Raw genomic sequence first — 27535 nt, forward strand, 5'->3', positions numbered from 1 at the left:
AGGGCTAGTTTAGTGCTCCCCTATCCTCTCCGCCTCCTCCCAATAAAACCTGCTCATTCTGAAGCTTGGGAATAATGTGGCTGCCCCCGTTTTGGGGGCTGGGGGAGCGCGAGCGCACAATGTGGGGAAGTTGCGCACGGGTTTTCTGCGTTGCTATGGGGTTTTGTAAAACCTATTGACTGCGATAGGGTCCCTTCTTTTCTTCGAGTCTGTGTTTGTGGGGGCGGAGGAGGAGAAAAACCGCTATTACTTTTTCTTCCAGAGGCGGGGAGGGGGAGCGATAGTAGGATCCACGGGAGGGGGAGGGGAGAGGAGGCACTCCGGATCAGAGCAAGTGTGAGCAAAGCGCCGCTACGTTAACAGACGTCGCTCCTGCTCTTCCAGCGGTGGACGTTCAACTTTCTACGCGGCTGCCGCGGCATGAGTTGCGCCTAAAGGTGAGTTCACACTGTTTCTGAGAAAAGCCATGCCCGCTGTCACATTTTGTTCCTGTTCAGCGTTGTTAAATGTTGCACTTGGTGCAGAATTTTAGCCAGCTTTGATGAGCTCTCAGTGGAGCAGACACCTGTGCTACTCTGAACGGCAGGTGTTTGGAAATGAACACAAACAGAGGGGGGGAAAGAAAAAGAATTTTGGCACAGGGACATGTAGTCATGACTGCTGGTTTCAGTTTTTCACTAGTGGAATGACAACTATATACTTAGCCTGCACTTTAGTTCTAAGCAGTGACGTGGGACATGAACCGGTGGTGTCTCACCTACTGTAGCTTACCCAGGTTTACCCACCTGCACAGGCAGGATGCGCTCTGTCTCTTTTTTAGCTCTTTTTAGCTGAAAATATTATAAAGAGGCTTTCAGGTTGTTTTAAATTAACACCAAGTAGTCTGGAAGTAAGGAATAATGTCATTCTGAGATAGTCTTTTTTCTTATTTAAATGAGTGCCCTTGATGCCTGATGATAATCACTGACTGGAGATGACGCTGTGCCATCCTTTTTATTTACCACTGCATTCCCCATCCATGATCTCAACCCTCTTATCGCTGGCTCTCATGCCGAATACTTAACTGCAGAAGTGAATCATAGCTTGTCATCCGCTGTAGTCAATAGCACTCTACTGGCAATAAAACATGCAGTTCATTTTGCATGTGGTGTGACATCCACAGCGATAGTTATGTACTGTGTAGCAGGAAAAATGCATGAAGAGATGTGTAGAAGCTCTGCTGATGGTTGAACTACAGTTGTATTTTATATAATGTATGGTGACCACATGTGCCTTTTCAGCACAGTTATTCTTGTGTGTGAAAAGACAAATAGTGTCATGTGACACTAGGAACACCCTTGAAAGTCTATAAAAGGTTGTTTGACTCTAGAGTGTAAGAAAATGAGACTTTTTAAAGCTTTTTTTTTCACTTTGGCTAACACTTATTATGAAGTACTAGCAATGCTTTATAAAGTGAACCCCCCCAGATTTTTCCACATCCTTTTCCTTTAACCCTTCCCCACACTTAAGAAAATTGCTCTTCATTTCTTGCACAAGTGTAACGCCTGCATGACTCAGGATTAGAATGACTGATGAGGCTTCAGTGAGCGTGATTAAAATCGCATTACAGTGACATTTAAATCATAAGATTGCTGTTGTGGTTGGTTCCTATAGCGTTGGTAATTGATGGGGATGTGGATGGGACCGAGCTGTTGCTTGTGTGCTTGGTGTGTTTGCTGCACTTTAAATGAGCTATATCTCACATGGTTAACATAGTGATTCCCTCAGTATGAATATTTACAGGGTATGCAGATTTATCACACACTGTGTGGAAGGGCTGCACATTCAGATGTTGGTTTTCTCAGATGTTGTTGTGCAGTGTCTCATTACAGATGATGCCTCTGAGGGAAGCCCAGGAAACAGAGAAGTGGTTCATAGTTTACCCATGAACTGATATTTGTATTCCTTTTGATTTCTCTTTCTGCTGTTGTTTACAACACAAACAGTTTGGCCTATATTGTCTGTGACACACTTTGTGTAAAACTTTCCTAAAATGAAGTAAACACACTCCTACTACCACTCCTAATAGTATTTCTATTAGTACTAGTGGTGCTGCTACTTCTGATACCACTGCTGCTGCTGTTTAATGTTAAACACAGAGACTCTCTGAAGGTCAGACTTCCATTAGTGATTTTAATCATCTTAAGCTGCTCTTCAAGAAGAGCAGTCCTATTCATGTTTCCCCCTTTCATCCCAGCAGGCCTTACACACACATAGGTTCTCCAGTATTCATAGCCAGAACTATCACACTTCCGGTAAGGTACCTGAATTTAATTTCTAGGTCAAAGACAAGAGCCTCTAATGGCACTTGTCACCACACGTGGTCCCTGGCCTCTCTGTATTCAGGGCAGTGGTGCTTTGTGTCCAGAAGTAGGTCGAATGCTTCTCACCAAACAATCTGAGCAAGAGCCAGTAATTGGACAAGCAAAGTGTCGACCATCTCCCAGCCGGTCCATGTCAGCCAGCCCTCTCACCACTTAATATGCGGCTCTGGCTTGACCCATTTCATGGACTTTTTTCATCCTTTTAATCATTTAGATTACAAAATGCAGGAAACAGAACGTCCTTTGTCGATGCAGGCAGACTCATTCTCCATACTTTAGTGGCTAACATTCTCAGCCACTAACAAACTAACACCCACCAGTGGTAACTGTTCAAACCTCCGCCTGCACTTCAATAAGACTACATAGTATGGTGCACTGTCTGGCTCTATGTGTTGCAGACTGAAACTCAGTCACACAAGTGACAGAAACACCGGAGCCTACGCCCTGCTGTGTTGTTTTCATCTTTAACACAGTCATCACAAACTGATTCAGAGACAGGAAGTGAAGTGAAAGGCAGGCAGTGATTTTGATTCTACATGTTCCTACAGGTGTGTCTTTGCTTTGGACCAAACCTGTCTGTGCTGACATTATATGTGCACACTGTCCAGTGTACAGCATGGGAGAGGTAGAAGATGAAAAGGATAAAGAGGGAGACACAGAGAGCTCTTTCTTTGCGGCTGGGCTTTGTACACCTGGCCTTAACAGCAGACTGAAAGATGCTGTGGCCCCCGGCCTCAGTAATATGTGGGTGCAAGTTGAGGGGGGAGAACTGGGACCTGAATTCTCCATATTTGATTTAGAAGGACTGATAACATTATCTGATAACATTCATGCTGTGAATCTGTGCACTCTAAAATGTTTGTATATGTCTTATCCACGCACTGTCTGTAGGGGATGCATCTATTGTCTACATCAGCGATGTAATTTTGGGCTGTAATTCAGTCTGCCAAATGGAATCTGGAGCATCAGAAGGCTATTAGAGATTAGAGAAAGCAGCCTGACAACAGTGAGCAGGAGTGAAATGTGGTTTCAGATGAATAGTTCATTTGATCTACCCTGTTTTCACCTTATCTAGAATATGGTGCAAAAAAAAGTTATCTCTACGAAGAGTCTGTGTGAACAAATCCACTGGTACAAAATGTAAACCTAATTTGTGATAATGACAAACATTATAGTTATACGTGGTGGTGTTGAGATGCTAGAGTGTGTGTCCAGGAGTGGCTGTCAGACATGTGAGAAGGGGTGGAGCAAGTAACCAGGCTCTAATTGAGGTTCAGCTCAGGCTCCGGCACTACAAGCAATTACAGCGACGACTCATGCTCCCTGTGCTGCAGGCAGAGTCGAGAGAGCTGCAGTGCCGGCGTACCTGAACCCTTCTCTTTCATGTTTGTCGCTGATAACAGCTGGAAAGGCACATTCTAGCCAGTATGTTGTAGAAATGCATTTGGTTACATTAAATATTCATTTTCTTGCCTGCTCTCTGGCAATGTGCATATTTATTAGCCAGATTTTTTTTGATACCTGTGACAGACTCAGAGGAGAGCCAAAAGAGTGTTGGGTATGATTTCCCCCCTGGCTGCTTGGAGGATGCGAAGATAAGAGGTGCTAATCATCAGAATCAAGCTTTATTTCTTATTTAACAGGCCACTGCATCACTGGGGCCACTAGGTGAACTTGATCAATGGTTTGTCGTGTTGCACGGACAATTAATCACTGAAGTTAATACTGAATGACAAACCTGCAGGGAGGTCAGCGTTATCTTGTGTGTTCAGTGCTTCTTTTTCCAGCAGCAAAGCACGAGAGGCCAGTAGCCAGCACTGCTGGTGATCTATACACGTGCCCGAAGGTAGAGTTTAGCCTGTCTCTGTGCTACCAAGGCAGTTTTCTCATAGGCAAAACATTTTACTGAGACACATTATTTGCTGCCAGCTAAAGAGCTTGAAAGCCTTTTGTCCTTCATAATGTCTTGTGTTTACATGTCATCATTCAGAAAAATAAGGATGCCTCGCTATCATTATGTCCAAGTAACAGCATTTACACACATCTTCCACTTGTTGTGTTATTATTCTTTCCTCCAGGCCTTTGGAATTGTGTTTTTATGGGAAATTGGCCATCCTCTATTGGTTTCAGTACAAAAACAGTTATATGTGCTGTTATTCTGCCTCATATAGCTTTAGAATTGTAATTGTTATGTTTAATTAGTCAGTTTTTATTATGCTTGTATGACAACCATAAACAATAAAGAGAACTAATAAGGGGATGCTTATGAGAGGAATTCTAATGCCACTCTGCATTGCTGTCAGCTTCAGACTCATTTTCTAATTGTATTGTCCCAGTTCTTGCATGCCCACTCAGATTTATAATGCCACTGATGAATCATAAGGTACATATCCTCTAAATTCAGTGTTTATGTTAAAAACATGGTTGAAAAGGGCAACAATACCCTAGGATTCTTCAAGGAACAACATGCATGACAGCTATACCCCAAAGAGTAAGAAGATGTTACCCTAAAGTCACAGGGATGATTTCCATTTCAATTGCAGTCTGAATTTGGGATAACTCATGCAGACAGAGGTAAGAAGAACAAAGAGCCTAAGAATAAAAGTGACAAATGTATAGAATAGAACGGAGGAGCGTGGTATCACCGGCTTTGTGTTCCATGAAGGGTATTGTGTGCGGCTGCATGGATAAGGCTGCAAGGAGGCTCTTGGGACATGGAAGTGAAGGGCAACAAGGATGAGGGAGGACAAGTGACAGGCAGGGGACATAGAGGACATAGCAGGGAAGAAGTGAAACATGCCACATACTATAATAATGTAAAACTGCTATTGTTAGTTAATTTGATGGAATTGCCCATCACAGTTTTCCACACCTCAAATCGCTTGTGTTGTGCAACCACCAATCTAAAACCCAAAGCCCCGTTCAGCTTTAAAAAACAAAGCAGCAAAATCTCATATTTGAGAAGCTGAAATCTGCTAATATTTTACTTAGATGCTAACAGATTCTCAATTGTTAATGATAAGGTTTTGTTTGGTTGATCGTTTCAGTCCAAAATTCAGTTAAGAGTTCCCCGTAACATAATTTGTAATTTCAATACATATGTCGTGAAAAAAAGAAAAACAATATTGAAGTGAAAGGTATCAAGTGAAATGTGAGTATCCAAAGCTGTCACATACCAGAAGTATGCCATGAGTCTGTTGCTTGGTCAGTCTTGTGATGGGGTGTGTTCTGATATAACTCCTGTAGACTCTCTTTATGCAAATGTTTTAAAGACTTCTTTGTCTTAAGACAGGGGTTTTCAACCTAGGAACCACCATTATGACTAAGAAGCAACCTGAGGACCACTGCTGTGTGGTGGATAGGCCGGTTGGGCACTATTTTAATCCTGTAAAGCACTTTGGCCTTTCTAAATTTTGTATATTTGCATTAATTTGATTATTAACAAACAATAATTAATACACAGACGTGTGTGTATGTTTTTATTGTAATTCACACAGTGAAACTACATTATTGAATGCATGCTCAGGGATGATCTGCAATGTCTTCACAGACTACCAGGGGGGTGGGGACCACTGGTTGAAAACCCCTGTCTTGTGGCTTATTTTAGTAGACAGAAAAAAAAGTTTTCTATAGACAAACAGGATTACAGACAGAATTTAGAGTCATTCATAGATCTATGAGGCTGGTCTTAGCCACAGTGGAGCTTAAGCTAAATGCCAATGTTTGCAAGCTAATGTGCTCACAGTGACATTATGCAGTCTGCAGGTGCATGTTCACTATGCAAATCTAACATCTTAGCATGCTGTTATTTGCCAACTGATATTAAGTCCACAGTACAGGTTGATGGGTTGGATATTTTGCAGATCATAAACTGAACTAACAGATCGGATAATGGGACTGAATGAAAAGTCAGGAATCTCTAAAATTTTTCTCAAGTCAGCGATAAATGTTTGTGCGAACAGCTGTTCAGCCGTTTCACTCAAAATCACAAATGATAACATCGTGGTGGTGCTAGAGCAAAAGACAGTGGATCAGGACAGGATCAGTAGGCTGCATCATCTGGACATCAGGAATCTCTGTGAACACTTTCATGGCAATACAGCCAATAATCTGGACCAAAGTAGAGGACCGTCATACAGACATCCATGGCACCACACTGTAGTGTGGCCAAAAATGAGGTGCAAATTAAGGTCAGACAGCTCCCTCTACTTCTGTTTACGAAACCCTTGTTGTAACTTTAAAATATTAGAAAATCACTGACAACTATACTGTGGGTTCGTTCATTCATACACGTGTACTTGATATGAGCTAATGTACCCCTTACTGTACAGTCAGTGCTCTCACTAGATGTAGGTGAATTAATTTCTGTCTCTAGGACAGGGGTCAGCTCTGAGGGCAGCAGTCTTCCATGTCCAGAGGCTTCCCCTGGGACCTCATTACACCATGTTGGGCTCTGTTGGGTGCTATTAAGTGGACTGCTGGGAACCCCAAGCAGTGCGGCTCCATCTCTGTTGATTGGTGTGAACATGTGAGCTCAGTGTCTACTCTGCATAGTAAGAGCCTGTTTACTGGCCCAGTGAGGCCTGGAGTCAAGCACAGCACTATCCTCCAAATGGAAGATTAGAGAGCAGATCAAGCGTGATTAGAATCATGAAATAAAGAGGCTGAGCTGATGAGTGGTCAATTTGCTAAATGGGTTAACATGTGAGCACAAAGTGTAATCCTTTTTTCTGCTTTCTGTTGTAGCAGTTGTTTTGTTCCATTTATCCCACAACGTTATTTAGATTCATAGTTGGTGAATAAAACAACAACTGACTTAATCTGGGAGTACACGATTTTTATAGACCTTTACTCACAACATAAAACTTTGAAAAGAGACACTGTGGTCCTGTAGCATTGTTCTGTTGAAATATTTATTGTTCATTGAAATATGTTGCTGCAAGTAAATGGCTTTTTGTTTTATGCATCAGTATTTTCCTGAATGATGTGCCAGTTTGTGAGAGTCTTTGCACTTGTCCTTTAGGGTCTCCTACAAAGTGCCAGATCTCAGCATGTCTATTTCTTAATGTACTCACCCCCAGATAAACAAATGTTGAGTGAAAGAATCTTGCCAAGCTGGTACAAATCCAAATGAATTCATCTGCTTGGGAGAAGCTCCACTCTCCATTTTTACCAGTTGGACCCACAGAGCACCAGCTATGAACTACGGACCTGCTTGACCTCATCATTTTTACAGCTTCAGATTTTTTGGCTAGAAACCAAGTCTTCATGCAGAGCACGTTTTATGGCCTCATATCGGTTTGCAAACAATCACACCTTGTAATGTTGTCTGCTGTTTATGCAGACTTCTAATGAGTATCGGTGGTGGTTTTGCCAACAAAATGAGACCAGGCACAAGCTCTCATTGTCGTTAGGTAAGGCTGTTATGATGTTAAGAATGAAAGAAAATAGCTTGGTGCTAAATTACTGATCATTTTAGGCACAAATTGACTCACTGGAACACATAAGAGGGAAGTGGTAGGAGTAAATACTTTTTAATTGCATTAGGTAATCAGTGTGATGCAGGCTTCCCAGAACACAACTAATAGAGGAAGGCCAATTCTGAGAGTAGAACTCATTATGAAATGCCAAGAGGTTTAAAAAATAGGATGTCAACAATGTAATGTAGAAGCTTGGAACTCTTGGTAGATGCTAGAGAAAGTAGCTTACAATATGTACTTGCTTTGTGTGAATGCTTCCTCTTATGTTTTAGCCTTGTTTTTTTTTTTTTGCAGTATAGAAAATAAATACACAATTTTTACAGTTAGACTGACACAGTGCTCTTCCTGCATGTGTGTGAAAGTTATTTTTGAAATAGCATCTATACTTTGGTCTGTTACAGAAATACAGCCGCAAGGTCTTTCTCTTGGCCATGATCCCAGGAGTCAGAACCCATTGTGTTTTTGTGCAGAGTGTTGTGTGAACTGTGGGTTTCTTCAGCTCTGAAAGGAAAACACAAAATAACTAATAAACTAACCACACAACCTAAGGAGCAAAATTACGAAGACTTTGTTCTGTCACAGAAGAAAATGCATGATTAACAGCTGAATGCTAATTTAATATGTTAGAAAATTGCAGATACTGTATGTTGTTGGAAAGAATACAGATGTTTGTTTCAGATTAATCCTCTTGATACTCGGAGGAACACATGCTTTATAGATAAAAAAATAGTGCCCTATAGCCCAGTAATTATTCTTTCAGTTTGTTTGTGTACATTCATCAGTGTAGATTCTTCTTATCTAGGGTTGTTACTCTACCTAACCAATTGTTTTAGGTAGACTTTACATATTACTTTGTGCTTCAAGGACATTGATAAAGAGCTTGACTAGAATGTCTAAGTACAAATTAGAAAAGGACAGAGTTATTTTTCCTCCACAGAGGTAATTGAATTGCCTCTGGTTTCTGTGCAACAGCAGACATCTTAAAAAAGGGAAAGAAAATAATCAGTGTTTATCTGGTTTGATTTCATTACAGCCCACAGTGATCAGGTTAAAACAGAAGTCACATTGGTCCAGAATTTTTGAGCTCAGTCAAAATTCTAAAGACTGTGCATGACCAAACCCTGCACTGTGTGAGTAGGAGTGCTTTGCCAATTTGAAATGGCTTAAAGGCTTGAAACAATGGCTTTGAGAAACAAAAACAGATCAATAGAGGTGATCCTAGAGAAAGCCTACTGATATCCTGGGCTTCAGCCTGGAAATGCTCCCATCAGTCTTCATGTGACATATAACACAGGCTGTTTTGTCTGGATGGATGCTGACTTCTCTATGGCTTCCCGCTGACCCTTCCGGTTTGTCACAAGCCAGAGACGGTGTGTCATCTTTTCCCGTCAGAGTGGTCTTCAGTCATATGATTCACCTTCATCACCACAACTCCTTGAGATGCAGTACTGTAGGTAGTTTGTTGTTTTATACGTTGACATTTGCATTTAAATTGACTTCATGCCACCGTGATTTATTTTCTTGAGAGAGTGACAGTTTTCTGAACGGCTTTGCCTCTTAATTCTCTTGCAACTGCCACAAGTATGATAACAGAAGCAGGATTATTATTCTTGTTTCATAGTGTACTATAGCCACACACTAACATACCACTGGTGTCTCACACATTTTCTCAAACCTGCCAATTAAAGTCAGTCATGTGTGGCACCTTTGGTGAATTATTGTAGTAGAGAAAGAAAATATTTAGGCACATTGGAGAGAAAATTGAACCCGGAACAGTATAAGTTTAGTCAGTTCAGTATGTTTGGAACGTTTTACTTCTAGAATTAGAGGGAAGGCAACATACAGCAGAGCTGTGCCACTATGGCCAGGCTCTTTTGACACTGTATTGCAGATTGGCTTGTAATTTAGGCTGGCATGTGTTCTCACACATTTTTGCATGTGCTCCAGTGTCACTAAAAGGGGGATTACACCTGTTTAGCATATGTTTTGACTTGAAAAGTAGATTTATTAATCTGAAGCTCTTTCAAGTCCTGTCGACTTCACCTCTGTGATATATCAAATGCCATGCCAGCTCTGCAGGGGTCATGATAATTTGGCAGCCATGGTGTTCATGGGATGACAGTTTGACACAGGATGTTTGCAGAGATCACCTCAGAAAATGAGTATAATTGACACCGTTAGCCCTGAGGTCTGTCAGTTTTCTGACAGCTGATGAATTCTCATGTGTCCTCCTCTAGTATAAATAGCAAATTCATGCCTCCTGTTTTTAAACCATTTTACACCTCAGTAATCCCTTTCTACCAACCACTTGGCCTAGCTGAGCCACAGTTTGCACCCTGTCTCATAGCTCTGTGATTGTTCTTTCCAGAGTGTGAAGTGCCTGATGCAGTGGCCAACATGCGCTCATGAATCTCGGTCCACAGGTCTGATTCCCTCAGGGTGCTTGTCTTCTTGTTGAACTGGTACTATATAGGTCCCCTGGCTCTGCTGTGCAGTGTAACTCACCTGCTTTTGAAACATTTGAATCGTGTCCCTGAGCACTGAGCAGCCCCCGGTTCTCCATTAGCAGCCAAACCAAAGTTACAGATGGCTTTGCTTCTTCCTGTGGTTCACAAGTAGAAGAGATGCAGAGATTTGAATTTTGCAGACTGTTCTTCCTCTGTTGTTCCATGTTGAATGTCACACACAGAGGCCTCTTTAATACTTGAGCCCCTCTTATTTCTTTGCCACCTGCAGTGTGACGGGATCTTAGCGGCGGTCCAAAGTGTGCCAGAAGCGCTGCTATTAACCCTGTGTATTGTGCCTTTAAATGAAGGGCAGTCCACTGGCAGACTCTTCTCTCTTCATAATAGAACAGACCACATTCCTTCCTTGAGCATGGACATAGTTTGCGGTCTCTCAAAGAACCTTCATGCAGATTTTGCAGCAGTGGCCACTCTTCCTTCCCTTTCACACAACCCTCATTTTTAACCCCTGTTTATACCAAAGCTGCTCCTCTCTGGGTTTGGTTCAGCTGTCTCAGTCATGAAGTAACCAACATCCTTCCACACAGAGTGTAAAGAACTGTTCAAATAGATTCTTCTCCAGTGTATATAGGAGTGTGTCTTAACTTCACAAAGAGAGATTGAGACTGATGTATTTGTAAGTTGACAAAGGCGAGTTAGCATCTCAGTGAAAAGAGGAGAATTTCACAGCAATCACATCGTTGATATTTTGTTTTGTTGCATCAGAGAGATGTAAATCACTAAAGGGATGCTCTTCACCCTTTATATCTGAAAGTGTTTTAAAACACCTAGGGCTGCATGATAAATCGTTTTGTGATTTAGATCCCTGTGCGACCTCAGTGTCACGTGACAATAATTCTGCTGTGTTTGCATTAGCAGTGAGATCCCTTGCATCAAAGCAAGCGCTCCCTTTTCCCCGCTAAGCTGCATTAACCAGTAACTGCAACTAATAACCACAAAGTGATTTATTTCTTCCTCAACTGCTATTCGGCACTAGGTGTACAAGGCAGGCAGCACAATGTTTGAAAAACAGTTGCAGGAGGGCACCCTACATAATGTTGTGATTGCAGGCTTGAGAGTATCTGTATGCTGGTTCATGTTGTATGTAGCTAGAGGAGCATACTGTTTATATTGCTGGTGGAATCATGTCTGTTTTTTGTGAAATGTGAAATGGGGGCCAGTACTGACCAAGCCAACCATATAACACAACTCTAGGTGGGGGATTCCATTTTGATGCTCAGCCTGAAAAAACCCCCACACCAACTCCAACAGGAACTAGAGGGGGATTTATTTTTCTCAGTAATTGGATAAAAGAGTATCAAAATGCTTTCCCCTCTCACACAGTGGCTGATTTATAAGTCAGCATGTCTCCAGTTTCCTGCTGCTGTCTTAAAGCAGGAGGTGGGACCATGAAGTTGATGCTGTAGCCTTACTTCTTTGTTACTGTCAGGTCAGTAAACAGAACCCAAGTTGAAGGTTGGTGTCGGCCACACGAATCCACTGCTTTGATTTGCTTAATTTGTAGATGCTTACATTTATATTAAGAAATGCTAGGCTTAGGACATAAATAGCAGTGTAAATCTGTATGGGCTTCAGTGCATCAAAAGGATGCAGCATACGTTTTCTGACACTTGACCCAGAAAACGTAGCAAGGCTTCTCTAAACAAGAGCAGGTTGAGGAATCCTTTCCCAATCTGATCAGAGCCAGGAGCTCTGGTGCCCAGAATGCAGAGCACAGCAAGTCCACAGCCATCATCATTAGAGCCGCACCGCTGTGGACACTAATGGTTGTCCTCGTTCTGCTGCCTCAGCACATTCACAGGCCCCATCTGAGACCTAAGGGTGTGAACATATGAATTAATTCAAAAGAGACGAATTCACCGGTCCTGTTTCAGCTTTAGAGCAGGATGCAGGATGTAGAAACCTTTGTAGTGAAGAGTGCATTAGTGGTGACATCCTCTTTCAGCCACCCTTGAATCATCAAAGTAGGCTAATTGGGGAGTTTGTCCTCATTTATCTTCTTTAAATAGATGTCGTTGTTTACTCGTTTCAATATTGAGATGAGGGGGAGCAGAGAGGAGAGACAAACAGTAGTGGCAGTGTTAAACTGGGGGATGGGGCTGGTAAAATTGATGGCTTGTGGATGTGCTGTCTCTGGACTCCTAATTGTGTTTTAAGATTTCAAATAGCCTTATAAGCATTTTCAGATGGAAAATATCCCAGGATCAAAAGATGAGGTTGTAAATGGCTGCATGTGTATTTCAGTAGAATGATGATTTATCACCTGTATTTCTCAAAAAAAGTGTTATATATAACATATGTGTGTTATATGTAATATTTCAGTACAGGGTCATGACAAGGCACATTCATCAAGTTTGTTGTGTCATTCATGGTGAAACGCTTTACATGGCTTTTTCCACTTACATGCAAAGGCGGTCAGAGTCTAACCCCCCCTTGCTGTTGTTTTTGTAGTGGCTGTATAGATTTTCAGCCATACAAATGAACTCTGGACTGAAGAGCCTGCAGTCATTGTGCATGGTCTTTTCCCTGGTTTTAGGCACAATCATTCCCTCCTCCAGATATACGCTTTACAAATCAATAAGCTTCTACAGAAATTTAAATCTGTTTGCACCTGAGAGCTTCTGGTAAATTCAGTTTATATTATAAGTGGAATTAAATCAGTATGGTTCCCTGTTGTCTTTGCAACTGAAAAGGTTGGATAATTGATGTCATGGCAGAGACTGCATGTTTTGTTACAGCCTCATATTTTATTATGTGTCAGCCACTTAGGTGGCTAATAGAAGGCAGGAAAATAGCGCTGGGTTTTCTGCTTGCTTTGGGTGGATTTACTAGGAATCTGCTCCACATTAATGTTTTGATTACTGAATCCAACAACATTCTGGCAAGTAGAGCATCACTGATGATGATGATTAGCCCGATGGCTGTGCCAGGTCCCAATAGCCAATCAATACTTGTACTGTGTAAAATCAATTCTTTATATAGCACAGAGACTGGGATTCCCAGTGCTGCCTTTTGGTTGGATTTTGATCAAAGCTGGACTTCTGTGCCCAGTGATGATACTGGAGAATATTATAATGTCAATATATCTGCTGATATCTCTTCAGTTTTGATTTAGTTGGAGAGCAGTAAAACTGGGTATTTACAGCAGAAGTAAAAGATTCATAAACATGTCACTATAAAGTCTATAAGTATAAACATGACTTTCATGTTCTCATCTTTAATATGCTGCTCTGCCATTTCACATGTACTGTAGTACCAATCTGTCTTTGTTAAGCTAGTATCCACCAATAATACCAGTCCTCTGATATGTCCACCTGGCTCTAATCATATTACCTTTGATTTCTGACCAATAAGGACAATGGCAGTAGTCCTATAAAAATAGCTAAACTAAAAACACATAATTGAGTATGCTGGCAAAAGGCTGCAGTCACTTGTCCAAGGTAATTTCACTGTATAAACCGCATACTTCACAGTTTCTCTCTAAACATTCTTTGATGTCAAGATACAGATTAGATGTGTTTTTAGACATGCTCAAATTTGGTATTAGTTTAGGGAACGTGCTCTACCAGAACATACTGTCTTTTGACAAGACTTAAACAACTACCCTTCCCTTTCTGTTATCAAATGGCATTTATCTCCATATATCTATCAAACACAAATATCAGCGTTTAATCTACTTATAGTAAAATAGAAAAACAAATTACACATTTCTTTCCAGCTTAACAAAACAACTCCAAAAACTAAATGCAAAGACATGGTTTTACAATTTTCTGTCAGGGAGGGATACTTTATCAACTTCACTCACATTTTGATCAGTTCTGTTTTTCAGTAACCTTATTCAGGATTAGCAGCTGATGCTTGGGCACTGCAGACGACTGGTGATAGAGAATCAAAGGCGTCTACTGAGAGGCGTGTACACATGTTGCTAAGATGCAGTGTATCAACCATTGTTCATCATCAGGCACAGCTGAGGACTGCATATTATGGACAATGTAGTCATTCCACGTGTAACGCATAAACTGCCAAAGAATTTGAGATTCCAAAGTTAGGATGTTGGACAGTGAATAGCCGGACACGGACTGACCACAGATGCTGCTGCGATCACAGCAGGACAGAATCAGAGATCAGGCAGAGCCTTTGTTACTGGAGCCTAAAAGGCAACAAGGTGAGATCCATTAGGCACTTCTATCTTTATTTCCTGCTACATTTGTAGCTATGTGAGTGACACAGTGCCATTTGAATCGTAAATAGTAACCTAACTATTTAAGATAATGTTTTTTTTTTGGATATGAGGTTGAGCTGGTCCTCTGTCATAGCTAGAAACTGCTTTTATTGCTCTTATTGGCTTTTTCTGTTTTATCGAAACCCCCTTCTCACACAATAACCTTCTAGTAAGGCAAAAAAAAATTCTTGATATACACTACGGTATTTGTTTTTCATGTTTCAAACTTTCAGCACTGTTTCATAAAACTTTGTGAAGCTAATAAAATACAGGAAAGGCTGACTATTTCTGTCTTTTAAAAATGTTCTCAGTGGTAGTTTTATGCCTACATATAAATAATTATGAAAGAAAAGAATTGTGTGTAATTACAGTGTAAAAACTAAATGTTTTTTAGGAAAATCTACTGTCAAATGTTTTGTCCATGCAGTCCCAACTTCAGTATGTACAAAACAGAGCGATTCCTAAATCTCCCTTTAATAGAGTCTTTCAGGGAGGCACAGGAAGAGGAACAAATGCCTCTATTCAGTAGTGTCCAAAATGCTAATGCCTCCGGCTCTTAACACGTTTGTAAGGGTTCCCATGTCATGACATGGCATAGTCTGCCCCTTATAGTGGCTGTGGCTGGGGACTGCATGAAAACAGCCAGACACGTTACAGAACATGAGAAATATGACAACAAGCCTGCTGGTTTCCTGGGGAACATCCTGGGCATCTGAAGCCCAATTTTCCTTCTGGAAGATGCATGTTATGCCACACTGAACATTGAGGTTTCTTTCTTCACTGACTTTGGTCACTGAGACATCTGTTTGGAACTGAGCTTCAGCCCTGACATTTAAGATATGTATAAAAAGTAACTGGCATTGTGTGGTTTTGTTACTGTAATAGACCACACACCAGGCTAGTCATGGATTTTGTGGACTGGTTAAAGGGTGCTGCTGCTGTTGGCCATTCCAGTGGGTTGTATTGAATTCCACTAACTATGTGCTCCCATATGTAAATGATGGCAACACTAGGGACTTTTTGGAGAAACTTTCTGCAGGCTAATAATTGAAGGACAGCTGGGGCTTAGCGATTGCTTCTGAAAGTAATTACTTATTATCTGTATGGGTGCTGGAAGACCGTCTGCAGAGTCAGGCCCCAGCCTCCAAACCCTTTTGGATTGATATTATGTCAGCTTTTCAAAAGGTATTTCTCGAGTGCCAATCAGGTCAACCTGTGGAACAGGTTCAATGTTGTATTGACTCGTTCAAAAGATTAGACATCAGAGCACATCAGACTTTTCTCTCAGCTTGTAACTCCATTTTCAATAAGTCATTTCAGGACTTGTTGACAACACAAACATGTGACTGACATTATCGAACTATGCACAGGATGAGGTGGAATTTCACAAGATTACACTCCCAACAGTGCTATTAATGTTTAGACAGAAGTGCATGATAAACATCAGTGTAAATGGACTGTGTAATTCTAGGAGAGCAGAGTGACAAACTGTCATCCGTGCCACTTTTTAGCAGGAGTGAATCACAGTGTAGAACTACTTTTACCATGTCTTTCCCTGAGCAGTGTCACTGTTAGATCCTTTAAGCAAACCTTAACTACACATACCAGTCAGTCAGTATTAACATTGTTCCTGCTATCAGTTACATTTATTTAATTTCCGCTGGCTGCCCACCTAGATCTTGGTTGCACAGCAAGTCCAGGCTTCACCTTACCTTTTATAAAAAATAAATGAAATCACAGTAATGGTATAGGTAAAATTTGGCAAAAACAACATACAGTACGTATCAGATTAGTACTCAGTATTGACTGAAATGAGACTTGAAACTTAATACTGTATATGTATCTGTCAGGTTTGCTCGGCCGCTCTGCCTCCCTCACCTTTCCTACTGTCTCTTGCCCAATTACTCATCACGTTCACCTGTTCCTCACTCCCTTATCACCAGCTGCACTGATTAGGTCACTCACTATATTACCCGGTTTCACTCCTCAGTCACTTGCCAGTTCTTTCTAGTCACTAGGCCAACTCTACTCCGTGCGTTTTTTTTGATTATTCTTATATGTCTCTATCCTCTTGCCGGCTACTGTTTTGTGTTTCCCCCGAAGGACTGTCTCCCCCGGACCGTGGCTCCACTCTCTCCTCCCAGGCAGGTCAATACACAGTCACCTATCTGTTCCACAATTGTCTTCATCTGTCTGTCTCTACCTTCAGTAACTACTACCACCATCACCGTCGACCAGCCCAGGAGTGACCCCATCTATGCGGCTCGGCCCAGCTCTCCATCACCTCACCTCCTGCGGTTGGTCAGACACCCGGCTACTACAATCTACAGAACTACGTACTATTCCCCTCTTGTGTATTGTCACTCCTTACTCACTGTATATAATAAATCATTGCTTGCACCGAAGTCGGCTACCTGGGTCCGCCTCTTTCTTCGTTCGCACACTGACTGATGCGAACGGCACCTAACAGTTTTGGATGTGTGGGCAGAAAATGTGGGTGCCATCATCAGTCAGTGTTGGACAGATGTGTTTGTCTGAAGTCCATTTAGTAACAGCTGTGAGTAGTGGTGAGTTTTCTGAAGATGTTTGTGCTGCACTTAAAGAACTTTATGTCAGTGTTGACTGTTGAAGTTAAAAGTTCATGGTTGACAATACAAACTATTTCAACACCAGGTCTGTTCTCCCTCCTCCCAGGCAGGTCAATACACAGTCACCTATCTGTTCCACAATTGCCTTCATCTGTCTGTCTCTACCTTCAGTAACTACCACCACCATCACCGTCGACCAGCCCAGGAGTGACCCCATCTACGCAGCTCGGCCCAGCTCTCCATCACTTAACCTCCTACTGTTGGTCAAACCCCCAGCTACTACAATCTACAGAACTACGTACTATTCCCCTCTTGTGTATTGTCACTCCTTACTCACTGTATATAATAAATCATTGCTTGCACCGAAGTCGGCTACCTGGGTCCGCCTCTTTCTTTGTTCGCACACTGACTGATGCGAACGGCACCTAACAGTATCCCTAATTTTTGCATAGTTAACATCATTTTTAAATTAAAACATGCAGATTGTAAGTTAATAGTGCAAATGTCTCCCAGCATATTTAAAGGGCGCTGTTCAAAGCAATCCTTTAGAACAATTTGGTCAAAGATTTGCACGTTCTGCCATGAACAAAAGGATTACTATTGTGCCATGGCAAAAATCTTTCTAGTCCTACCATTGCTTAGTCACTGTCTGCCACATCCTTCTTGATGACCTGCCTTTGTTGTCATTGTTCTACATCTCTTTTCTCTTGTAGTATCTACAAGACATCTTCACTATTACAACATTGCTTTTAATCTGTTGACATGTACATCAAAAGAAATAATGACACTGCGGTTAATGATAGCTTTTAGTCAACCGAGTTCTTCACTTTCCTGTTGTTTGCCTTTGGACGGCCTGTCATGGAGCTCACAATTCTGCATGTCCGATCATCAGTTAAGCTGATTATCCAGCCGCCACATGGAGCTATTGAAGGTTCAGCTGTGTACCTGGCTCGCCATCAGTCAACCTGTTACTGGGATGTATTCCAAACCACAAAACAAATCTATAATGCCCCACTGGTTGAAGTAGGATGCATGATTAAAAAGAGCCTCTCTTTTCCACGGCTGAGTCTGTAGATACAGATGCCATGCCACCACTAATGATTTTTATCTCCATTACCTTCCCTCACCCTGTCCTGTTGTAGGTTCGATTTTACAATCAAGTAAATTAGATTTTATCCCACTCAGTGCAGATGCTAGACCGCAGTATAGCAGCTAAATGCTGCTGCACCAGCACTTGAACATATACTCTGAACCTGATTCTCCTTTTGCCCTGACCACTTGATACCTCTTGAAACCTGAATTTACTCCCTCTTTGCCCATTTGAAAGGTAGAGCTTTTTACAGCTACTACCACTCAATCTCCTACATCTTAACCCTTCACACTGCATGTAACATTGAAAACTAAATGCATATTTTGCTTGGCTTAACTAGGTCTCCCTTTGGCTTTACTGTGTAAAACTAAAGATGCAAATACAGTACAGAGGTAATGTTCGATCAGTGGAACCTGATGACTCATCAGTGATGAGTTATCATCAAATTGTACAAATTGTACTGTCTGGTCGGTGATGTAGCTAATCATCTGGCGCACTTTTTTGCATTTTGCCCTTCTCTTCCATTTTATTACAAAAATATTCAGAGGTGACCTTGCCACAAGAGCCTTGTATTAGAGAGCACCACAACATTTTGATGTGGACATCAAATTATCAAATCTGTTGAAAATCTTTTGTATTGAAATTTTAGAAGAACTAAATAAAAACTAAGTTTCAATATTGGCATATTAACAAATGCCAGTATGTGCAAGAAATACAGCATTCAGTTCTCCTCTATGTGACTCTAGTATAACAAAACAGCAAACCTCCACCCACGCACAGAAAACACAAAGTGTTGGTCTGTCTTCAGGCAGAGCTTTTGATGTTAGCCTGACAAAAGCACCAACTCCAAAAGCCCCTTTCACTGGATTTTTTAATGCCCCATGTGTCCTTTCAAGTTGTGAAAAGATACGTTTCTGGGTGTGCCTCGTGTTTCCGTTTGAAGCAGGCATTTGTTGCATTTGTTCAAGCCTCCTTTCAAGTGGCACCAGCTTTTTGAAAGATTGAGAGCTTTAAGCTCTTGATTTGGTGACTGATTCCGCTGCTGTTATAATAGTTTAATGACAAGTAGAATGATCACCTGTCCTGTTCTTGTCCTGTGGTTTCATTACCTGTGTTATGGTTCCTTCCACAGTTATATTATTCTGCTTTACTATTGGTGGACATGCAAACTGTAAAACTGTGATGGAAACCAGCAATTTTTTAAATGGCCTGTTCAGTATTACACATACTGAGGACACATACCTGTTTTTGCCCTACTCAGCAGGCGCCACTTTATGTTCAGCCATAAATTTCTCCGGTACCATGAAATTTATTAAGCTGTCTGGGTCATGTGTGAGGTTGTAGGCAAATGTCAAGTCCTTGCACTTCCTCAGGAGGCCTCTTGACTCTCCAAACACAGTGAATTATGTATAGATCACTGATTTTAAGTTGTTTTAAGTTTTAAGTTAGTCTAGGTTTCCTGTGCTGTGCTTGGAGCTGCTGAAACATATGTAGGAAAAAAAATATAACTAGACACTGATAGGCAAATCCACCAAGTGATGTGAAAAGGAGTATTTGCATGGTAGAACGGCTCCCAATGCCCTTTGCAGAATTGTGCCTGTGGGCTACTACACCTGACTTAGGCTAATTGGCTATCAAGAGAGGTTCTGAGAATAACGGAACTCCAGGTTCCCACCACTGCCTTTATCAAAAGAAAAGACGTCTAAGAAGTGTGTGGTGATGTTGCACAGGAGCTTCCCCTAAGTGGTAAACATTTAAGAAACAAGGATTTACCAGTGTTGTTGAGGCAACATCTGGACAATATTCTAAGCCCACACACACTGAAGCAGACCTTTTTATGTAGTCACTGAATGGTTGTGAAGATGAAGCTCAAAAGGTTATTCAGCCAACCTATTGATGAGCATGTCTGTGTAAAGACACACACACACAGGAGGCCTCGCCCGCAACAGCACCAATCCTCCACACACACACACATTTAATTCATCTCAAATATTGGTCGGCCTCCTCATCTCTTGCTGTGCGTCCATGTGAGACGGATCCTACCGACATTTTCCACCGCAGGATTAACTGTGTAGCGCGACGGGCTGCTCTGCCTCAGTGCTCCTAAAGGGCTGACCTTGAGTTGTGTGTGTGTGAAGAGGTGGCCAGCAGGATGCTCCCTAAAAGGCTATTAGATCCTTACTGCTTATTATGAGTGGGCGTGTAACTAAATTATCCACCGTGCTTTCTCTTGTCATAGGACTATAGGTGGAAAAAAGCCTGTTTTCTGGAAATAATTAATCCTACTTGTTGGCATAATAATATTGAGGAGAACACGTTGCTAGTGCCTTGAGTGTTTTCTTTCTCTCTGACAGGTGGGCTGCTACTGATGGAGATGATCATCTTCTCATTTAACTTCCCGCCTGCAGGGCCTCTTCATTAAATTACAACTGAGCCACCCACTCCGGAGAGTGGGATTTGACTCAAGCTAGCATGTGCAATTGTGTGAACAAGTCTGTACATATGTGAGTGTATGTTTGCGCACAGTGTGTGTGGGTGCCAGTATGTGTATGCTAATCCCACCACTCATTTGGAAGGCTGTGTGTCCAGCGTCTCAAAGCAGAGCCAAGCCTGGTTACCATGCCTACACATTTTACTATGAGACAATGCATTTGTCTTAATGAATTCATTTTCATGCTTATGTTTGCCTCTGTATTCTCTTTCAGCTGTGCACACACTTTAAATAGCTGTGGAGTAGAGGCCTTTTCCATTGCTAAAAGTGACCTGGGAGAAATAGCTTATTGATTTTAGGGGAAACATGATTAAACTGAGTTCTAAGTGGACTCTTCATCTGAACTTATCTATGAGCAGAGAAGATAGGTAAGCACAGGGACAGTCTGCTTTTGTCCAGGGTCTGGTCTACTATTTCCTCTTTCATGTGGTTGGATTAATTCCTCCTCCTTTTTTTTTCACAAAATAGGTTGACACATTTGTAATATGTTAACTAATGGCATTAGTCTTGCAGATTAAAATGATTTTACTGTACTTTTACAACATTTTGAGCTTGTGATTTTACTGACATGCAAATATTCATTCATTTGAATTTAACCAAGAATATTTTACACAGTGATTTGCACAGCCTTATAAGATACAGAGGGTTCATTGCTTACTTTCAGTGAAGCCTATATTCTGTAGGTGTTATGCAGCCAGAGATGGAACAGCAGACGTTGTTGTGCACATTGGGTTCAGTAGGTGTGCTAATCAGGAGTAGAGATCCCCTGATCACTGCCATGATCGCTGAGAGCACCATCTGTGATGTTCTGATGGCCGACAGTCTGGCTGAGGCTGGTACAGTCTGTCTCCTATGCCCCCAGCTTTGCCTTCATACTATATGAGCGAATTGTTTTTCTTGACTTAAAAGACCTGGAACCACTTAACACTTGGCTTGCAGACACTTTTCATGCTACACCACTATTACAATATCAAACACTTTGTATAGTTCAGATAAACTGCAGAATGTGTGCAGCTCACCTCGGATGTTTTTTGGTTTATCCGTTTTTAGATATGTGTTGTTTGAACAGGTTCTTTGTAGCGTGCTGCGCAGAATAAATCGGCTGTCACAAAGGATCTGGAAATAATTGAGGGGACTATTAAAGTGCCATGGATAATGGGGAAATGCACATAAATGTGGGCAATTTCATTGCTGGAATTTTGTCTGTTTTTCATTTCATAAACAGCACCAGTGACATCTCTGGTAACAATGCTCAGGTTGTTGTTGAGTTCAAACCGAGTTGCAGTTTGTCTGTGATAGACAACTGTGACCAGAAATAAATGTATAAACACATCATCATATATTGTAGCATGCTGTAGTAAACAGCTCCACAATGCATCGACCCAGGGAAACTTCCCATCAATGCCAAAGTGATCACTATGCAGATAGGGGCACCTGTTACCATGGAAACTTATAAGAAACCCATACACAGAAGTGCATTGGTTTTCATATTGATTCAGAATGCAGAGAACGAAGCACGTTATCAGCCAAAGGCAGGTTGCCCTGCTTCTATCTGTGAGTGCCAGGTTAGAGGCTTACTGACCGTTTTTGACAGACTGAGTAACAGACGACTTTTTGGTGAAACAGGCTATGTTCCCAAAGTGCAATTAAAAGCTCCCCACTGTGTGTAGCCAGCATATTTGCCAAATGGTGAGAAAAGTGTAAACTGGTCTTTGTGCTTACTCAGCAATCTGGCTGTCCTTCAGGGATATTGACGGCTCAACCTTAACTCATTTCTAAAAATTTTCCTTTAACGTTACAACATTTATCTCAACCTGACAGGCTGGCGGGCGTTTTTGGGTGTCACATGAGCACATGCACTGGAAACACAGTGATACATTTAGAAGTTTCAGCGGGGCTGTGAACTGCTGGTGCAACCACCTGCATTTTTCTTTCTCTCCACTCAGGCAGTGGGGAACAACATGGCATTAGTTCTGGATGGGCTTGGTGTTGTTTGTGCTTTCCTCTCATTCAGCTTGACTTACCCAAGGCGGCAGCGGGTCAAGAGAGCATTATTTTACTTCCACTGACACAGTACAGCTGCAGACCTCCATCTTCCAGTGGTCAGATAACTTTTACCATCGTTGCTGGAGGGAGATATGTGTCATCAATTAAAGCTGTTGTAAGTTTTTTCCGTGAGAGTGCTGTGGATGATTTCATTTTTAACTGAATGTCTGCGTGTCTTATCCAAGTGAAGTCAGAGCGTATTCTCAAAACCGCATCAGACTGGGACATGTGACAAGGTGAAACGTGGGTGACAGCAGACAGTAAGCCAGTTGAACTTATGAGCATTTATTGAGTGGCACGATCTGCTTCCACTTTCTCTCTCACTTTCTTTATGGCATTTTCACAATCGGTTCAAAGTGTGAATAAATGTTTGCCTTCTTGCCTCTATAAGTCATGTCTCAATCAGTGAATCAACAGGGCTGGAAGTGTGAATTAGCTGGAGTGGCGGAGAGAAAGGGGAAGAGGCTTTCCCCGGGGCAGTTACCAGGACAATGTCAGGTTTGTCTGGCCCAAGAACATCAACACTAAGCTTTTCGGAACTGGCAGCCCGCCCCGGTACCTACCCATCTCCCCCGTCTTCCAGAGCTGTCCAGCCCCGGAGCACTAAGCATTTGTGCAAAGTTCATAAGGCTTCCCTCTGTTTGTGTGGCTATAATGGCAGCTCCATCCTGTTGTAGCTCAAAGAGTGCTTATGGGCTCTGAGGGCCTGGCGCTGGTGCTACAGAGGCGTGTGAGCGTTCTCAGTTACTGACTTTGGCTGACTGCTCTCATTATGAAAAAGACCACTGTCCCCCCTGCAGCTCCCAGTCTCAGCCCCCAGTGTCAGCGTTTCCTTCAGCATGCTCCCTGTCTGCTTTTTAAACCCAATTTGCTAAGAGAAAACCTCAAGCTACATAAAATGAGAACTCAAATTCACTTCTGCAAATCTATTTGAGCAGAGAAGTTACATGTGTACATACTTTATATCAGTGTAACGTAAAAGGCTGACCATTCACTGACAGGGATTAGTAATAACAGGTTGAAATCAGTTCCATTTCCCAGAAAGATGAATGTGTTTAAATTACCCATAACAAGCTAAATATATCTGTCCAGTCATATAAGGGTACAGGCTCACCTGCACCATTTCCCAACTGTCAGCGTTTGTGAGGCCCAAGTGATAATAACCTTATTTTGTGGATGCAAGTTCCTTCCAAGCAGCCATGCCTTTGGTTTTTTTTTTTTTCTTTCCCAAAGTTCTGAACCGCATCAGCATAATTCAAGCATGACCCTCCTCCCCCCTTTCATTTTCTGCCTTTCTCCTGTTCAAACGAAGTCTCAGGCTAGGGTCCACACCATACATCATCCAGACTAGGGGCACTTCCCCCCTTCCCCCTCATACGTCCTGGGAGAGAGACCGCAGTTTTTGAGTCAGGCTGGTAGAAGGCTCTTATCGACAGTCTCAGCATTCTCTGCGCACTGAGCTTTCCCCTGACCTGTCACCCAGCCTCCACTCAAGTCTGTCTCTATAGTCGTGGAGTTAGGGCGCTGTTCACCAGCATGTGACATTCATTTCCACTTGAATCAAGAAAAATATTTTTTAAAAATCAGTGGTTTTTCAACCAAATACCCTTTTTAGAGTAGAAAGATAAAACAGAGCAGCATGCTTCAAAAGCTCTAACAATACTGGACTAATGCTGAGCAGTAATCTTCAGCAGTATTAGCAATTAAGGAGATTGTCACTGTCTGAGAGGAGAAGATTATGGCAAAACTGAAGCTCAACAGATTTTTCACAGTGGGTGATCTGTGCTCCCACCAAGCATACAGTACATTCATATTTTTTTGTCAGTTGATTATTGCAAATAAACCCGTTCCATCAAGCGTTCAGGTGCAGCAGATGTCTTTCATGTTACTGAACAGGGGACGAGATGAGACTTGCATTCCTCCACTCTCCTTTGTACAGATCCGGTGAATAGCCTTTAGATCGGGCTTTGTGGGAGTGATTGTCAGTGGCTAAATGAGCGTCTTTGCCAGGCTAGAAGCTCTGGTAACATATGTGACTATGTTGCCTCTGCTCCTTTGCGTCTCCAGCCTGTATGACACAACACAGAGCGGGCTCAGGACTCTGGGTTTCTGCAGAAATTTAATTTGACCTATCACATGGTTTCTTTTGATTCTGGATGTTATTACCAGGAAAGGAAATTGTTACTCCTCTCATGGGAACCAGAGCTGAGAATGAAGTAAAATCTTGTAAGTATTCTACAGTGTAGTATCTGGGGATGCCTGTAAAGTGGTTGCAGCACAATTAGGTTAAGCATGTTTTGGTCTTTTCACATTCAGGAGACACTCCAGGAGATATTTAATAGATTTTCTTCCTCATAAACCAAAAAGGAAAATCTGTGGCTTACGATTTACATTTTGAAATTATTGAAAAAATGTCTTGCAAAGTGTTTGGTATATGTAACATCTAGAATTGTTTTTTTGAATTATAAAAATATGTTTTATTCCCTGTCGACATTTTGCAATTGTTTTTATCAGACAAGGCCAAGGAGGGCCATGTTCAGAGTTTTCAATGACCGAGCTGCAGCCAAACGAGCTCTATGATTAATTCACAAGTTATAAAAATTATTCTTATTCTTTTATTATTTGAAACTGAATACATCTGACTTTTGGATTTCTGATCAGACAAAAATAGGCATCTCAAAACCTCTCGGTGAGCTAGGGGAATTTGTGATAGGCAGTTTTTCACTATTTTCTGATATTTCACTAGTAAAAACATCAAAACATTCACACTGCTAATTGATTCACTGAAGATAATCATTATTTACAGCCCTACAGTAACCAACATTAGCCATATAGTTGCACACCAGTTGCTCAAGTTAACTGGTGTAAATCATGTTTTGTTCCATGGGATGTTGCAGGGTTTAATTATATGATGTGGTAATTGGGTGATGCTGTAGTCACATTTTCTGGCCTCATAGTTCATTCATTCAACTTCATTCAGCTAAATCTCCACTTATTAAACGTGGAGCACTCATTAAACACAGTCTGTATTCACATGCACTTAAGTGAATTCTTCCTCATGCCAAGCAAATTTAGATCAAATTAGCATGGAACAGTAAAGGTGATAACATTACCACTACTGTAGACCTCCAACTGGAGATAGATAGAGTACTTTATTACTTTATAATATGAGATAAATAGCTTGTTGCTTGGTGATTTGTGAGTCAATGTGCTAAAATATAGGCTATATAATATAGGCTATTGTACAAGGGAAAATATTCAACAGCAAGAATACAGAATGTGTCGTATATATTGTAGCTACTGTAAATGCAGTTAAACCAAATTATGTTCATTTAGAAAAGTGTTAGTATTAAAAGTTCAGTGCTTTGCATACCTTGTTAAAAAAGAATGAAGATACATTATGTAAAATTGAAAGTAAAATGCTTTCTGTCTCTCTTTTGCCTTAGCTGGTTTCTACAATAGACCTTGATTATCAATGTGGAAGGGAATTTCTTTTAAAATGTAGAGATTTTTAACAGCATAGCAGGCAAATGCAACTTTGATGAGCAGTATTTCAGAAGTTGCAATTTGATGACATTTGTGATTTGAAAACCATTTAAATTATTGCTGGTTAAATGAACACTCAATGGTTCAGTGGCTGAATAAATGATTTATTGTGATTGGGTTTTTTTGTTTGTGTGTTTGTAGACCACGAGAATTTAGTATAAATACTGAGAAATCAGCCTTGTGACACTTTAAAATCTTGCATCTTGACTGTCTGGTCTTGAGCTCATTCTATATGATTTGTCTCAACACAACCTCAGCTCGACCCTATTAAGTGATGGAGAGGCACAGGAACTGGGCCGCATATCTGACAGCTGTGTCAAACAGCTTACCCAGAGTAACACCATCCAGATGCTCAGATCTAGCATGGAACAGGAAATTCAAATGTCAAATTACAGTCAGCAGAGAACCTCTCATTTTACAGGCCGACATGATGGTTTTGCTGTACGTATATTAGACACCTGAAGGGATTAAAAAATGGATGAAACAGCAGAGGTATTTCTGTAAAAATGTGGTTTTGCTTCTGCAGGTGTATACTGTAGGGACATCAGAAAGTCTTGGTTGTTGGCAGAAATGAATTGCTTCGGGGTCTGATGGAGGTGAGGATTTAGGATATAAGGGCCATCGATCATGTCTTGCTGAGGCACAGTTTCATCTGGGGAAATTGCCAGCATCAGTCAGACGAAGTGAATGAACGTGGAGAGGAGCACGCTGTGTTAGTTCATACAAAATAATATCCCACTCCCTGTAGTCCGACTTGTGAATTCATCTCTCTGCCAGCTACTCAGTGAGGATCACACACTAATGTGATTATTGTCCTGGGCAAGGGGCACTTCTGTGGGACTTCAAAGAGAGCAGATCAGAGGAAAAGGGGGGAAGCGCTAAGCTGTGATGCGGACAGGTGCAGTGCACGTTTTGAAACCTTTTCTTTTTATGCTTTAAACATATTACCAGGTTCAAAGTGAGGACTTGTATAGCATCTGTTTGTGCACATCCATTGTGAGTGATTTATTACCATCTCATGTGACATGCTCTTGTGATCAGTTTGTGTTTTCACAAATCATATACATGTAAATTATGCAATAGTCTTGGTATTAAAGTCATAATCCAAAGCAACAAAGAATCTGCTTTCAGACGCACAATAGAGCAACTAATTAGAGACTGGAGAAAACCTTCATGCTCCTCAG

The 27535-nt window shown here is 41.5% G+C and overlaps 1 protein-coding gene across 6 annotated transcripts in view; it reads left to right on the forward strand.

The window, feature by feature from the left end:
* Positions 1 to 273: 273 nt before the first annotated feature.
* chl1b (cell adhesion molecule L1-like b) overlaps positions 274 to 27535 on the forward strand; it is a 91711-nt gene continuing 64449 nt past the window's right edge. For 2 of the 6 annotated variants that reach the window (XM_020592696.1, XM_020592697.1), the window contains exon 1: positions 274 to 437. The gene's annotated coding sequence lies outside the window, so the exon portion shown is untranslated. Of the gene's footprint in view, positions 438 to 24715; positions 25032 to 27535 lie in introns of those variants that run through there. The other 4 variants (XM_020592690.1, XM_020592695.1, XM_020592699.1 and 1 more) reach the window with 3 other exon arrangements.

Source organism: Monopterus albus, unplaced genomic scaffold (genome assembly GCF_001952655.1).
Source record: "Monopterus albus unplaced genomic scaffold, M_albus_1.0 scaffold18.1, whole genome shotgun sequence".
NCBI classification, from domain to species: Eukaryota; Metazoa; Chordata; class Actinopteri; order Synbranchiformes; family Synbranchidae; genus Monopterus; species Monopterus albus.